The sequence below is a fragment of the Atractosteus spatula genome (genome assembly GCF_055471065.1).
Source record: "Atractosteus spatula isolate fAtrSpa1 chromosome 10 unlocalized genomic scaffold, fAtrSpa1.hap1 SUPER_10_unloc_6, whole genome shotgun sequence".
Taxonomy (NCBI): Eukaryota; Metazoa; Chordata; class Actinopteri; order Semionotiformes; family Lepisosteidae; genus Atractosteus; species Atractosteus spatula.
This window is the reverse complement of record NW_028296626.1, coordinates 1,288,570-1,303,031: the sequence shown is the minus strand read 5'-3', so window position 1 is coordinate 1,303,031 and position 14,462 is coordinate 1,288,570. Positions and strand designations below refer to the sequence as shown.

The window sequence follows — 14,462 nt, the reverse complement described above, 5'->3', positions numbered from 1 at the left end:
CGCTCTTTCCACACCTTGCGCTCTCTGTGCCTCGCATATTTGTGGAGCTGTCTGCTCTTCTTTCTGTTGAAGTACTCAAGTCGGGGCATCCTGCAGACTATGATGTGCTCACTGGCAGCTTTCAAGATTTGAAGGGAAACTACGAGCTTGATGGCTCAAGTCGAACAAATGTGAATGTTAAGCAATCGATGATCAAAAGCACGTCTTCTAACAATTTGTGAGAGTATTATCAGCACTGTTTTTACTCCGATATACTTTTCACTTGCTAAGCTGACAAATTGGACGAGAAAATGCCGGAGACGCACTCAGTGCAGATTGAGGTTGGGAAGGAGGCGTGGCCCTTCAACGCTTGACAACTGAAGGACGTTCTCTCCGCAACGGAGGAGCACCTGTCAGAAGTCGCAGAGGCTAAAGGAGAGCGCCTGGCTCCCGGTGCTCCAAACTCAGACCTGGAGGATGCGGGCATCGATCCCGCTACCTCTTGCATGCTAAGCAAGCGCTCTACCATTTGAGCTAATCCCCCTCGCTTCAGGTTTCTCTGCATCATGTCTTACCACCTCTGCCCCTCTACAGGGCACCGCCCACTGACCTTGGTCTGCAAGGCAGTCCTTTCAAGTGCGATGACGACGCTGGGACCTTCGTTGCCTATTGTACGAGCTGAACTTTTGTGCTCATCAATTCAATGCTCTTTCCATCAACTCATCTTGTCTTTTGACGCTTCGTGTTTTGCGTTCCTTTGACTATCGCCATATCAGGTGACTGCAAACACTGAAGTTCTTGCTTACGGAGTGTGGAACATTGTTTTCAAGTGATCGCTGTTCTGCCATGTTGACGCCGAGTGAATCTTTCTTTGGCAACATGGGCAGGCTGACAGCAGCGCAAATTTCTTGACTTATTTCTGAATGTGAATGTTCTTTAGGAAAGGGATGCGGCGTTGCTTCTCCCCCGTGTAAAGGTCACGCATTCCAGATGTGGTTATGAGCGAACAGTTGCCGCAAGTGTCTGAAAAGAGCAAGAGAGGAAGTGGCCCTGCCCCGAAACTCACAACTTTCTGATGATGAGGTTATGAGGATGCGAGAGGTCCCTCATTTGTAAGGAATCCACAGTAACAGCTGCTGCCCTGTAGTTGTTGGTGAAGTAGCGGACTAAACAGAACACCAGATTATATTAGAACGTTTCTGAATACAGTGGAAATAATATCCTCAGTAAGAAATGAACTTGCTTCAGTCGCTTGAATTTTATTGTAAAATTTCCCTAAAATTGCTTTAAAGACACACCAGAAATATACACAGTGAAGTTTAATTAATTCTTGTTTATTAATCAGTGCAATTTAACAATGTATTTTAATGTCTATAAGATTCGATATTTCAGCTAATAGATGTAGAGCCTTAATATGCAATAGTGAATTTTCAGAATTCCTGGGGAGCAACAAATACAAAAATTAAATACATATTTAAATTCAGTGTATGTCTTAAATGCGATCTGGCCCCTCTGACTGTTAATTTAATAGATTTGTTGAAATTTTCATTAGGATGGTACTCTACACTTTTGAGAGTGAAAAGGGATAGGATTTGGGGATTCCGAGCATAACGTTTGTAGGCCAGTGTAAGGACATGTCCTCTTTTTAAAAGTCATTATTTAAGACAGTTCTGAACACTCTCACTTCTCTCACTCACTCACAAAGTCAGAGAAGCAGATTGTTTCAGGTCATTTTAGTTCACTGTAGTTACAGAGGTCTCTCCTCTGTAGCATGTTTGACTTATAAGTAAAACAGAAATTATATTTGCAAATTAATTGTATTTGCAGCTCTAAAAAGATAAACTTCAGAGACTTCTGTAACAGATCTTTTCAGGTCATTTCAGCTCAGTGCTGCTCCTCTGACCTTGGGAATGAGTCTTAGGAAATTCAGAACAGCGTGTTGCTCGCCTCTCATTTGCTCTGTGGACCAGTCCAGTAGGAGCTGCACAGTCACTATGACGTGTGCAGTCCTACACCGCCTTGATATCAACAGGATGAACCTCCTCTTCCATCTGCAAGACTATCAGCACTCTGGCTGTATATTACTGGACCACAGCCACAGGACAGAGAAGGGGCAGTGTTCCTACGAACTATCATGAATAATCACTTTTAAAAAGACGTAGAAGGTTCTTTCCTTGAACGTACCCTTACATTTGCCACCACAACTTAATTCTCTGTACCCCCAAATCCCCAATATCCCTGCTTTCCCCAGAGAGTCCTGGCACCCTCTCAAACTGCTAGGCAGTGCGGTCAGTTACAAAATAAAATAAATTCCTTTATTTAGGCATCGTCATTCCCCGACATTTCCTTGGCCCAGTGTACAACATTGGACACACACCTTCGGAAATGTCTAAGAGGACACATTTTGTGGATATCAGAGATGAACCGCTGTTAATAAAGACCCTGCCCTTCACAAGCACTTGAATATTCATTCAACCTCTGGGTGAAGCCATTTCCAATTGGGGCTCCTTCTCACCAGTTACTTCCCACAAGTAACTCCAGTCGTTGGGATGTTGGAATGACAGATGACCCAACTGGTGATGTGCTTGTGTGAGCCTCAGTTAACTGGTGTCATGGGATACCAGATTACAGCGAACAACAGTCCCTCGGTAACAACAACATAGTGAGAGCTATTACAGCAATCTACAGCTAGTCCATATTAGGAGAGCAGGACGAATGACCGGAGACAGTTCATCACATCCTTTTACAGAATACATTTGGTTACAAAACAGATCATGACCCTTTTGCCCTTTCTATTTCCACATACGATACAAGAACAGTGTTAGATTGCAAGGCTTAAGGAGTTGTTTCAGACCTTGCACAGGAAAATGTAAATATAATTAATATGAATATATTTAGAGGTCTCAGGTTTTGCAGTCTTATTTTCCAATAATAGAAAAACACAGAGACAGCAGTTAATTAGTACAAGTACACATCTCATTTCATTTCAAGTACACCTGTACTTCACCGGGTGCCAACAGCGTCCGAAAGCGATGGTCGAACGGGGATTGATTTCTGTTGTTTAAGTTGTGGTACGTGTTGCCAACTAAAGTTCAAACGCTTTCTACAATCTTTGGCTGAACGTGGATCTTGTAGGTCAAACGAATGTGTCGTGACTGAGGATGCCTCTTCTTCGTGTCTTCGAACAGCTTCCAGTCCATTTCGTCCAGCAGCCAGCCCGGCAGAAGAACATGCTGGATTCTAGGGAGATGCGCGATGGCCCTTACACAGGCGACGACCAGGCGGGAAGAAGGTTTCAGCAGATGAGACACGGGTCTGGAGATGTCCACCTTCACCAGGTTACTCAGGCGCCCCAGACAGTGGAATAATTCCTGCCAACCTCTTTCTGTGGTGTTGATGCTGTGATCTATAATGAGTTTATGAAGTCCAAGGAAATGGCCATTTTGAGTTGCCTTTGCTAAAAAAAATATTTATATTTATTTATTACATGGAATAAGATAACATAAGATCACTTTATTAGCCATATACAATTTCTTGCATTAGGAATTTGTCTTTTCGCATACCACAGCTTGCCATCCATGAGACAGACAGACAGAGAGAATCTTGGGGTCAGAGCCCAGGGTCAGCCATTGTACAGCGCCTCTGGAGCAGTTGGGGTCAAGGGCCTTGCTCAGGGCCCCAACAGAGTAGGATTCCTCTGCCGGCCGCGGGATTTGGACCAGCAACCTTCCAGCCAGAGGCAAAGTCCCTTAGCCACAGAGCCACCGCTCCTCCCATAGGCTGAATACAGTTGTGGTATCACAGCTGTAGGTAAGGACAGCTAATCAAGCATTTTAATTCATTTGGATGTCATTTCCAGGAACGTTTCAAAACAGTAGTATCAACCAAGATAATGTTTTCCTGATAGATAGGTTTAAACAATATTATTTTTTGAGAATACTAATGCTACTAAGTTTATATATATATATATCTAATAAAAAAAACTTCAATTGCATTGAAAAATGAAATGCACTATTGTTAGAAATAGAACTACTGTTTTCTTACAACACAGTCCTAACTTAATAGGATAACAATTCTGGCATGCAGCTTATCAAAAATTAGAAAAAGCTCTATTTTATGATTTCCTATGCCTGATTAAAATAACTAAAAGCACTCACTTTATTTAGATCTTTTGAATGTTTTATAAACAGACATAGAATGCATCCTAAGCAATGTATTTGAAAAATTACATAGAGAACAAAAAATATGATAAAGTAAAGAGTACTGTTTCTGAGCTGTGTTCTGTAACCCATCTACTTCCTAACCAGGATATCCCACATGGGGTCGGAGGGGAGCTGGAGCCTATCCCAGCAAGTAACAGGCATAGGGCAGGATACACTCTGGATGGCACACCAGTCCATTACAGGGCAGACGAACACACACTCACAAACAGCAGGGTTAATTAACCTACCAGCATGTGGGTGGAAGCCCACATCAACACAGAGAGAACATACAAACGCCACACAGAGAGCATCTTAGGAACTGAACCCAGGGCCCCAGCACTGACAGGTTTGATTTAGCTCTTATTTTTACACCATTTGAAAATCATACAGTAGACTTGTCATAACAAGCACTTATTCTGTTGTAGATCTATTCTAAACATAAAGGATCTCTGTACAACTTACCAAATGTGACAAGACTGTCATCGTTCAAACAGGAGTGCATTCGAAGGGACCTTAAGCACGGCAGAGTTTGACAAACTGTAATAATCATCTCAGCTGCTTTTTTAATGCCTTTTCCAAACGGCAGATGCAAGACTTCAAGGTTTTTAAGTTTCTGCAGTGCACAAGCTGAGAACACAGATAATTAGCAGCACTTATTTACTCAGCTCTTTTCAGGACGGCCTGTCCCTTCAGGGCATTCAGTCTCTTTACTATACATACTGTACAAATATGTGCAAGAGGGGAGTGAGTCAAGACAAACTTGAGGTTCTTGTCTGGACCGCATTTCCCAGAATGCTGTGGGGTGTGAGCTGCTGCCCGCTGTCACAAGACCTGCTGGTGGAAGATTATTGGTCAGGTGTCAGATCACAAAGAAGGAAGCTCAAGCTTCCAAAAGTCAGTTGCTTTGCTTTCTGCCATTTGAAGACAGATGGCAGATCCTCCGTTAGGCTTTGTGCATCTGAGGGACCAAGAGAAAGACACAGAGGACAGAGCTGCAAGGTTCTGGAAGTGTTTAGTATGAAGAGACTCAGGGAAACACATGTTTTTTGTGAAGAGTCACAGAGAGAGAGACTGGAGCTGAGAGTTGTTCAGTTAAGGATGGCAATTAGCTTAGCTGCCCACTCCTGATAGTGAGGGACTGAAAAAGAGCTAGATTATTCCTTTGGAGTTTGTTTTTTATTTCCCTGCACTATAAATAAACAGTCCTGTTTCTGAGCCTTATGCCTGTATTTGCACATGTCTGTTTCTCTGCATTAGCCTGTGTTTAAAGACTGTTACAGCAAGTCCAATGGACAGTCAAATGTTTTCATCATTTGGTTTTCCATCACAGGGCACATATAGATGCCAGCTGTAGATATTTTAATGTTTTATAGACACACATACAATACAATATATATGCAATGTATTTGAAAAAACTGATAATTCTGTCAACCAAATTCATCCATCCATTTTCTAGCCATGTTATCCAGTACAGAGCTGCATGGCAGCTGGCGTCTATCCCAGCAAGAAACACGTGCCTGGCAGATACATCCTGGATGTATCTAGATGTGCACATACCTATATAACCTACCACTGTGGGAGGACTGTGGGAGGAGACCAGAGCATCTGAAAGAAACCCACACTAAACCGGAGAGAACATGCAAACTCCCCACAGACAGAACCCAGGTCCGGAATTAAACCCAGGGATCCAGAACTGCTAATGCAATGACAGGCAATGCCAATGTCCCAGCAATACACCCCAGGGAGCCACCGTGCCACCCATGGACAGAGCAAGCTAATTGGTTTTAGGTCAACACAATCATGCCCAACATCCCAAAGAAATTGGAGCTGAATTGCAGAGCAAACAATCATTTCGCCTATATTAAAAAACTCAAAGAACTTTTGATCAAATCATAAATATGTTACAGTCACATTGTCAATAAGACGAGTCGTTCACATGAAAGCTTCAATAACTCAGTGAGAAGTGCCTGGCTTTTTAGAAGTTAGTTTCCACCTACCGAAAGCTGGCGTTACTTCCACAGTGTCAAACACTTCATTACACAGCTTCAGCACTTTCAGATTTGTGAATCTTCCAAGCTGTGCAACTGAGAAAAAAAACAAAACATTACAATTAGCAGAGATCACAACTACAACTGTTAGAGTGATTGTTTACTTGATAAAAGACCTCTTACATTTTCTCTTCTATTATGTCCAGAAATAGAATACCTTCTGTACAGTTTGATCTGTGAAAAGGTTGTGCAAGGGAAATAAACCTAGAATCACAATTTATTTTACTTTTATTCACACACTGTAAAATACGTCCTCCAAGTGAAAAACAAATGGTCAGACACTCTAAACAGTAATTTCAAATGAAAATGAAATAGAAACACTGGCTGGACATCTTCAGAATGAACAGTGAAATGTGAACCAAAGAGGACAGAAGGAAACTATGAGAGTGCAGAACAAGATACCCAGGCATGTTGTTGAGGATAATGCCCTGGATTCAAGTGTTTCATAGCAAAAGCAGTGAACTACTCATGCAAGTTACATTCTGTCTTAGATTTCTAATTGATTTGGGATGAGCTGTAGACTTTTGTTATTTTGACATTATTTTGTCAGTAATATGTGAAAAAGTCTAGGTCAGGGTTACTAGTTTTGATAAACTCTTTAAAACCCGTTGGTGTGGATAAGAACTGCTAGAACAACAATCTGGAATATGATCCATCAGAACATGGCACAGACTCATTGGCAGAAGGAAACGGCTCACCAAAAGAGCTCAGCTGAGAACCGGTGAACGCTATGCAGCCCAGTCTGAGCTCCTGCAGGCTAGCGCAAGGCAGGGGGCTGATGATGCCTTCCAATGCAGGACAGGAGTCACTTTCCAATACAAAGCTGGACAAGAGTGGGAAATGCGTGAAAAGCCACGCTGAAACAGAAACAAAAAAACAAAAACCACCCATCAGCAGCTTCATACTGTTACTGGTGCAGACGATGACTGGTCACTCCTCCTGAAAACCACAGCCTCTGGTTCTTTCACCAAGAAGGGCAGTGCAATCACATTGCAATAATACAGTAGGATTTTTCCCAATAATAATTACTGTATATTGATTTGACCTCAGCATTGTCCTTACCTTGATTCATTTTGGTATTGGTATTCTTAATTTATCTGCTTGTGCCTTTTCAAACAATGCTGTGACAACTCCCAAAGTGCGCTCTATTCCTTCGTCCTTTAACTTTCCATCAGCACTTTTGTAAGACTTACATTTTGGTTATTTGTAAGCATTAATGTAGCTTCTACTTGTCACACACTATCGCATTTATAAAGGGAAATTTGTAGTTGATTACATAAATAAGTTTGGAAATTTAAGATGGAATGCAGTTAAGGCAGATATTTAGATTCATGCAGCAATATTTTTTGCATTCGTATTGCTCCAAGGAACACATCTGTTCGGTCATGTTAAGTGTTTTTAAAGACAAAATGGTTTGATGTTTTAGAAGAAAATGCAGTCCAAACACCCATATTTGTTTGCTCTGGCACAATATTTCTGGAATCATGTTTTGATCACCTAAAAACTGCTTCCCAGTCTTGGTCAGGAGTAGCCATTCATTCCAACAGATCTTTGTTAGTCTGACTCATCCATCCACCCTTTTTCTAACCACTTATTCCAGTTCAGGGTTAGGGTTAGCCTTGTAGCGCAGTGGCCCTGGGTTCAATTTCAGTGCTGTCTGCATGGAGTTTGCATGTTTTCCCTGTGCTCATGTGGGTTTCCTCCCACATTCCACTGGCAGTGCTGGTAGGTGAACAGACCCTGATCTGAGTGTGCATGTATGTTTGTATCTGTCTGCTCTGCAGTGGGCTGGCATCCCATCCAGGGTGTATCCTGACTTACCCCTGTTACTTGCTAGATAGGCTCTGGCTTCCTCATGACCCTGTACTGTATAAAGCACTTTAGAAAATGGATGGATGGATTAATCTGATATTACCTAATATAGCGTCTTCCTCTTGTATGGTAATATTCAAGTACAGTTTCCTTAGAGTAACCACCTTACTGAATCCAACTGGTAGGGCACACACAATTCCTGGAGATGGACCCAGTACTAATTTCAGTTCCTGGCAGAAAATTAAAATTCAGAAAATTAGAAAAGGCGGTTTATTCATTAAACTCTAAGCTACTAACAGCCAACTTTCTGTAGTAAAACCGTGTTCAATATTCATGATTTCGCTTCTTTGCACAAAAGTGTTATAAGGTTTTACAATGTTATAAGGCACAACTGCATTAACATGACTTAACATGATTCTGGAGCAGTGCATCCTGGGTAATGCTTCAGTTGTTCAGTTTCCTTCAGGAAAGCGTAAGAAGTGGCTTGTATGTGGACCTGTTACCAGAGCAGTGCCTGTGCGCGACTCAGTGTTGTGTTGCCAGATAAAAGAAATATTATTAAAACAAATATCTTCCATGAATCCCTAAACTATCAATTTCAATTTACTTTCCTGTCAGTTATTCCTGTGAGGTAATAAACGTCATTACAAGACGATAGTGCTGCATTTTTTAACAATAATAAAAATAAGATCTAAAAGGAAAGAAAATGCACACAACAATGAAAAGAAAAACTTAGTCCAGTACATGGTAATCTGTTATATAGCAGTGATCTTATTAGTTTGCACATACAATAATTAGAATTATAGGGAGGACGGAATGCTTTTCTGAAGTTTTCAGTACTAATTTTCTTTAAAAATACTAATAACTAATATCACTTATTTCTGATATAGTTATAACAAAAATAATTATGGTTTTGTGAACTGTGGAACCACACATTATTTTCCCGCAAGGCATTAAGTTCCATGTTTGAAAATTCACCATCTGAGGAGACCTCAAGGCACCTAACCCTCATAAATACCAAAGTGTTACTGTACACTGTACTAGTACACTAGAGGGCACAAGTGAATTTCAAATTGGCTTCTTTACGAAAGCAGCTGTAGGTGTGTGGAACATGCTGCCCAGTGATAGTGTTGAAGCCGATACCCTGACTTCATTCAAGACAGCTAGATGAGGTCCTCCAGTCAGGAAGGGAGGCACTCCTTTACACAAAGGGATGTGGGAGCATGGAACAAGCTAAATATCCAAGTTGTTTCACAAATGGAAACCACAGGGAAGTACATTTAAAAATGAGCATGGGAGACAGTAGCTCACACAAAGGGTGGTGGGATAGTTTTCTTTCAGGAAACAAATGGATGACATCCTGGGATCAATTCAGTACTAGCTACCAAATAAAAAAAAGGTCAGAATGCTGTTGTAGTGTGCTCTCATGAGGCACCAGTTCTGTAGGGGTTTGGGCATTTACTGGGACAATTATTAATTGTGGCAGTAAATCGCAAAATGATTCTTTTAATGGCCTTAGAATCCAACCATGCGGTATAACTCAAACAACGCACACACACAGGTACTAATACACTAAAATACATTTATTAATACATAGAAGGTGCATGTAAATCTAACAGATCTTATCGTGAGGGTTAGCAGAATACAAAAGGTATATATTCATTCAGTTACAAACAGTTACACATATCAAGAGGACATACGTTCAGTATATCATTCATTTAGACCGTTTCTTGAATGAACTTGGTTACAACTTCTACATTAGATACTCAAAACAAGTACATAACTCTTAGGAATTAAATTGATATCAACTGGTTGGGATAACAATTGAATTCTCGAGCAGTAATGCAGTGAAGTTGAATACTCATCCAATCTCTGGGGATTCAGATCTCCCCCGGACAAAGAAACAGTTGCAGGCTTGTTGCTGTCCAATCCGTGCTCTCTGGCTAGGTGTCAAGCGGTGCTCGGTGCGGCTGGAGAGATTCCTGCTGCGCTGCTCTCTGAAGACCGAGCTAGTTAGTGTTGGCTTTAATAGCAAAGTTTGTGCACAGGAGAAAACTGACTGTGGGTCCCAGCTGGTCAGGAAGAAGAACGGTTCGTTCCTGATGAAACGCTAGTTCTGAATACTGATTCAGCTGTCCACAGTTCCGACCTGTTCACGAGGCCTGCTGCTGGTGCTAACCTCGGGTGGATCCTCTGGTTACGCGCTGGCAACCTCCGCTCTAGACTCTTAGAACAAGGAAAGTTCTGGCACTCGGACACACTGGCCGTTACATGGTGGTCCTGGCTGAGTCTCAGGATGGTCAGGAGGCGTGCTGCGAGAATGTCCTCCACTTCCCAACTGTTCTGGCCTGCGGGCCGTCCTGTCCTGGAATCATTCACACCCCTGGAATTGTTCTTTTTGGAATTCTTCTTCAGGCCCTCTGTGTTGCCTGTTTTTACCTGGAGGAACTTCAGGTCGTTCATTGGCTGAAAGTTTAATGGGCATCAGAGACCCACGTGGGTTACTCGGCCCTACCAGTTCCTGATTGGTTGATCAAGGTGAGATGTGAGTAACTCACCCCTGACACTTAGGAATGCAGTCCAGATTTCCATCTGGCACTCCCTAGACAGATAGGCGCCAATGGATGACCATTGATCATGATAGCCAGGCTTAGCTAAGTGCATCCCCATTTGGGAGTTGTCCCTTATCAAAGAAACCTTAAATCAGCCTGCATGAATAGCATATCTGTGGCTGCACCACAGAGATGAAGAGAGAGATGGGGCCTCACTGGCAAGAGAGCGCAAAACTTAATTCCTGTATTTTAATAAGCCTTGCCGCTACAGGTGTAACAGTAATAGTATCATGAAATCTTTATTCCTCCCTGCAGTCTCACTCTCTAACAATGTAAAATAAATGCATTATGACATTATCCATAAACAAATATTTCTGGTAGTAGCTGATACATTAATGCTGCACACTGGTATCTTTCCGGGAGTGAATAGGATGTGCATATAAACTGTGCATCATGTGATACCTGTCAGTTACACCTTCAACAGGCTGACAGGGTTAGCTTGAGAATACCAGCAGAGTTAGAAGATGAGTGTTAGTTGTTGTGAAGCAGGGTTATGGAGTGGTGTAGCTTCTTCTACACTCTGTTGTGTTAAATCCTGCTTGACCTTAAAATGCCTTTTGTCTTGTGTTTTTGTGTGTGTGAATTACCTGAGTCAGGGTAGTGTCAGCAGGGTCTTGTCACAGTAGAGGAGTGTATATACAGTGCCTTCAGAAAGTATTCACCCACTGGAATTTTGTTGCATTTTGTTCCCATTACACCTCCACATTTTAACATTTTTTTCCTCGTTTTAAGAACACTAAATTCAACACATTTATGAATCAAAAATATTTTTTATTCAAGAACATTTGTTTTTCAAAATGAAAGATTTACATTTCTCATTTACAAAAGTATTGTATTACAAGAGATTGTTTGTGTCTGCAGTTTCTCCCATTTCAGCCAAAAAGCTCTGCAACTCTGTCAGTGTTGGAGCTGGCCACTTTTGGTCACTTTTCTGACAATCACCATTCTTGTCCGGTTGCTCAATTTGGTAGGAGGGCCTGATCTTAGTAGTGTCTGGGTTTTGCCATGTTTTTTCTATTTAGTTACAATGGGATTTAACGGTGCTCCTAGGAAGGTTCAAAACTTTGCCAATCTTTTTATAACCTTCTCCAGTTTTTTTTCCTCCTAACAACTTCATCTCAAAGTTCCAAAGGTAGCTCCTTGGTCTTCATGACAGCAGGACTGATCTGATCTGCTGTTTCAGTGAGACCTCACAGTCAGTGATATCTATTGTGCAATCAAGCAATTGAACACCGGTGAATTTGAAATGAACACAGGTGTACCTTGTTAATGTATTTAGTGTGATCTCTCAAGATAATTGACCCAAATTAGGTTGTTGAAACAAAGGGAGTGAATACTTATCAATTAAGTAATTTTCCATTTTTATTTTTAATAGATGTCTTCAGAATTATAAATACTTAATTTCATTTGAACATTATAAAGAATTGCTTCTACAGGAGTGGAGAAAAACATTTAAATATGATTTAATTTGACTTTGCAACACAGCAGAATGAGAAATAAACAATGGGGTGTGAGTACTTTCTGAAGGCACTGTATATATAGCTTGTCCTGTCTGCAGTTGCATTGAAAAAAAAATTGAAGTATTACTAACGGTGCCAAAATAGATTTTCTTATTAAAAGAGATTCATACAGTATCTTATTCTTTATTATTTTCCCTTTATTGCATAAATATTTCTTGTATTTGATATATATGCTCTCTTATCCACATAAATTAAACTCTGTGACAAGAAGTATTTCTGTTTTAGTCAACTGTAAATAAGAGTATAGTCAAAATTTAACTGACCAGACGAACTCAAAATTGGGTGACTACAAAGTGACTATGACTAATAGACATTTTGGGAACAAGTAAAGGTTTGTTCCATGCTGAAAAGAGAAGAAAATAAATGTCTCGGCTGTGGAGCCTTTTTCGGATGTCACATGCTGACGCATCTACCCACTTGAACTAAAAGACATTTTAGTTGACTTGACTTAGACTATGATTAAATAAAAAACCTGGTGACTAAATTGGTTTTTTTAAGTCACCTGACTGGAACTCTTCCCACACTGACTGCAGCTGAATGGTCTCTCTCCTGTGTGAATGCGCTGGTGCTTTTTTAAGTCATGCGATTGAATAAAACTCTTCCCACACTGACTGCAGCTGAACAGTCTCTCTTCTGTGTGAATGCGCTGGTGGGCTATTAAGCTACTTGACTGACTAAAACTCTTCCCACACTGACCACAGCTGAATGGTCTCTCTCCTGTGTGAATGCGCTGGTGGGCTATTAAGCTACTTGACTGACTAAAACTCTTTCCACACTGACTGCAGCTGAACGGTCTCTCTCCTGTGTGAATGCGCTGGTGTGATTGTAAGTGGCTTTTCTGACTAAAACTCTTCCCACACTGACTGCAACTGAATGCTCTCTCTCCTGTGTGAATGCGCCGGTGGGCTATTAAGCTACTTGACTGACTAAAACTCTTCCCACACTGACTGCAGCTGAATGGTCTCTCTCCTGTGTGAATGCGCTGGTGGGTTATTAAATTACTTGACTGACTAAAAGTCTTCCCACACTGACTACAGGTGAACAGTCTCTCTCCTGTGTGAATGCGCTGGTGGGTTATTAAGTTACATGACCAACTAAAACTCTTCCCACACTGACTGCAGCAGAATGGTCTCTCTCCTGTGTGAATGTGCTGGTAGGATTTTAAGGCATGTGACTGACTAAAACTTTTCCCACACTGACTGCAGCTGAATGGTCCCTCTCCTGTGTGAATGCGCTGGTGGGTTATTAAATTACTTGACTGTCTAAAAGTCTTCCCACACTGACTGCAGCTGAACGGTCTCTCTCCTGTGTGAATGTGCTGATGTTGTTTTAAGAGCTGCAAGTGACTAAAACTCTTCCCACAATGACTACATCTGAAAGGTCTCTCTCCCGTGTGAATACGCTGGTGTCTTTTAAAGTCACTTGACTGAATAAAACTCTTCCCACACTGACTGCAGCTGAATGGTCTCTCTCCCGTTTGAAGGTGCTGGTCGGGTTTTGATTTGCTAGACTGACAGAAACGCTGCTCCTCTCTGTGCCATAATGGCAGTTTGTCCACTCCATCTGAGCAAGGCCTTGAGTGATTCTTCCTCATTCTCTGATTGTACTGGGGTCTCTTATTCTGCCAATGCTCCATGGAATGGTCTTGCTCCGTGTGCTGAGATTTGTTTTCTCCACCATGTCCTTCAGTGTGCTGCTCAGCAGTGTGAATCATCCGGGGCTCCTTCTCCAGCTCTCTGAGACTAAAACTGTCTAGTTCATTCAGTTGTTCTCCTCTTTGCCCAAGAACAGACCTACTCTCCAGTTCATTAAAACTTTTAACAATTTTCTCAGTAACCAGATTAGTAAACCTGTGTGTAAAGCCATCAGATACTAAGGGATCATATGATTGTTTGAGTCTCTGCAATGACAGTCTCTCCACTTGAACAGAACAAGGCCTAATTATCAAGCCCTGTAGGAGCTGCTGTTGCTCCTCCCTGTACTGACTCCTCTCTGTGTGCTGTGACTCAGTACTGTTCTCTTCACCAGGTACATCAGTCTGCTGCTCTGCAGCGTCAATCAACTTGGACTTCATGTCCTGTTCTGTAAGATTTAAAACATCCAGTTCTTCACTGTGCTCTCGTACAGAGACACAGCCCAGTTCATTACAACCTTGTGTAATATTGTTCGAGTCCAGATTATTAATCTTATCTATAAAATCATCACATACCAAGAGCCCAGGTGTCTCACTCTCAGGCTCTGTCTTCATCATGGTCACAGAGTCCAGATCCTCGACACTCTGTCTGCTCT

General features: G+C 41.6%; 1 non-coding gene across 1 annotated transcript; it reads right to left on the bottom strand.

Moving 5' to 3' along the window:
* Positions 1–450: 450 nt before the first annotated feature.
* trnaa-agc (transfer RNA alanine (anticodon AGC)) lies at positions 451–523 on the bottom strand. Its single transcript has one exon. It is a non-coding gene; the product is annotated as a tRNA-Ala (tRNA).
* Positions 524–14,462: the final 13,939 nt, after the last annotated feature.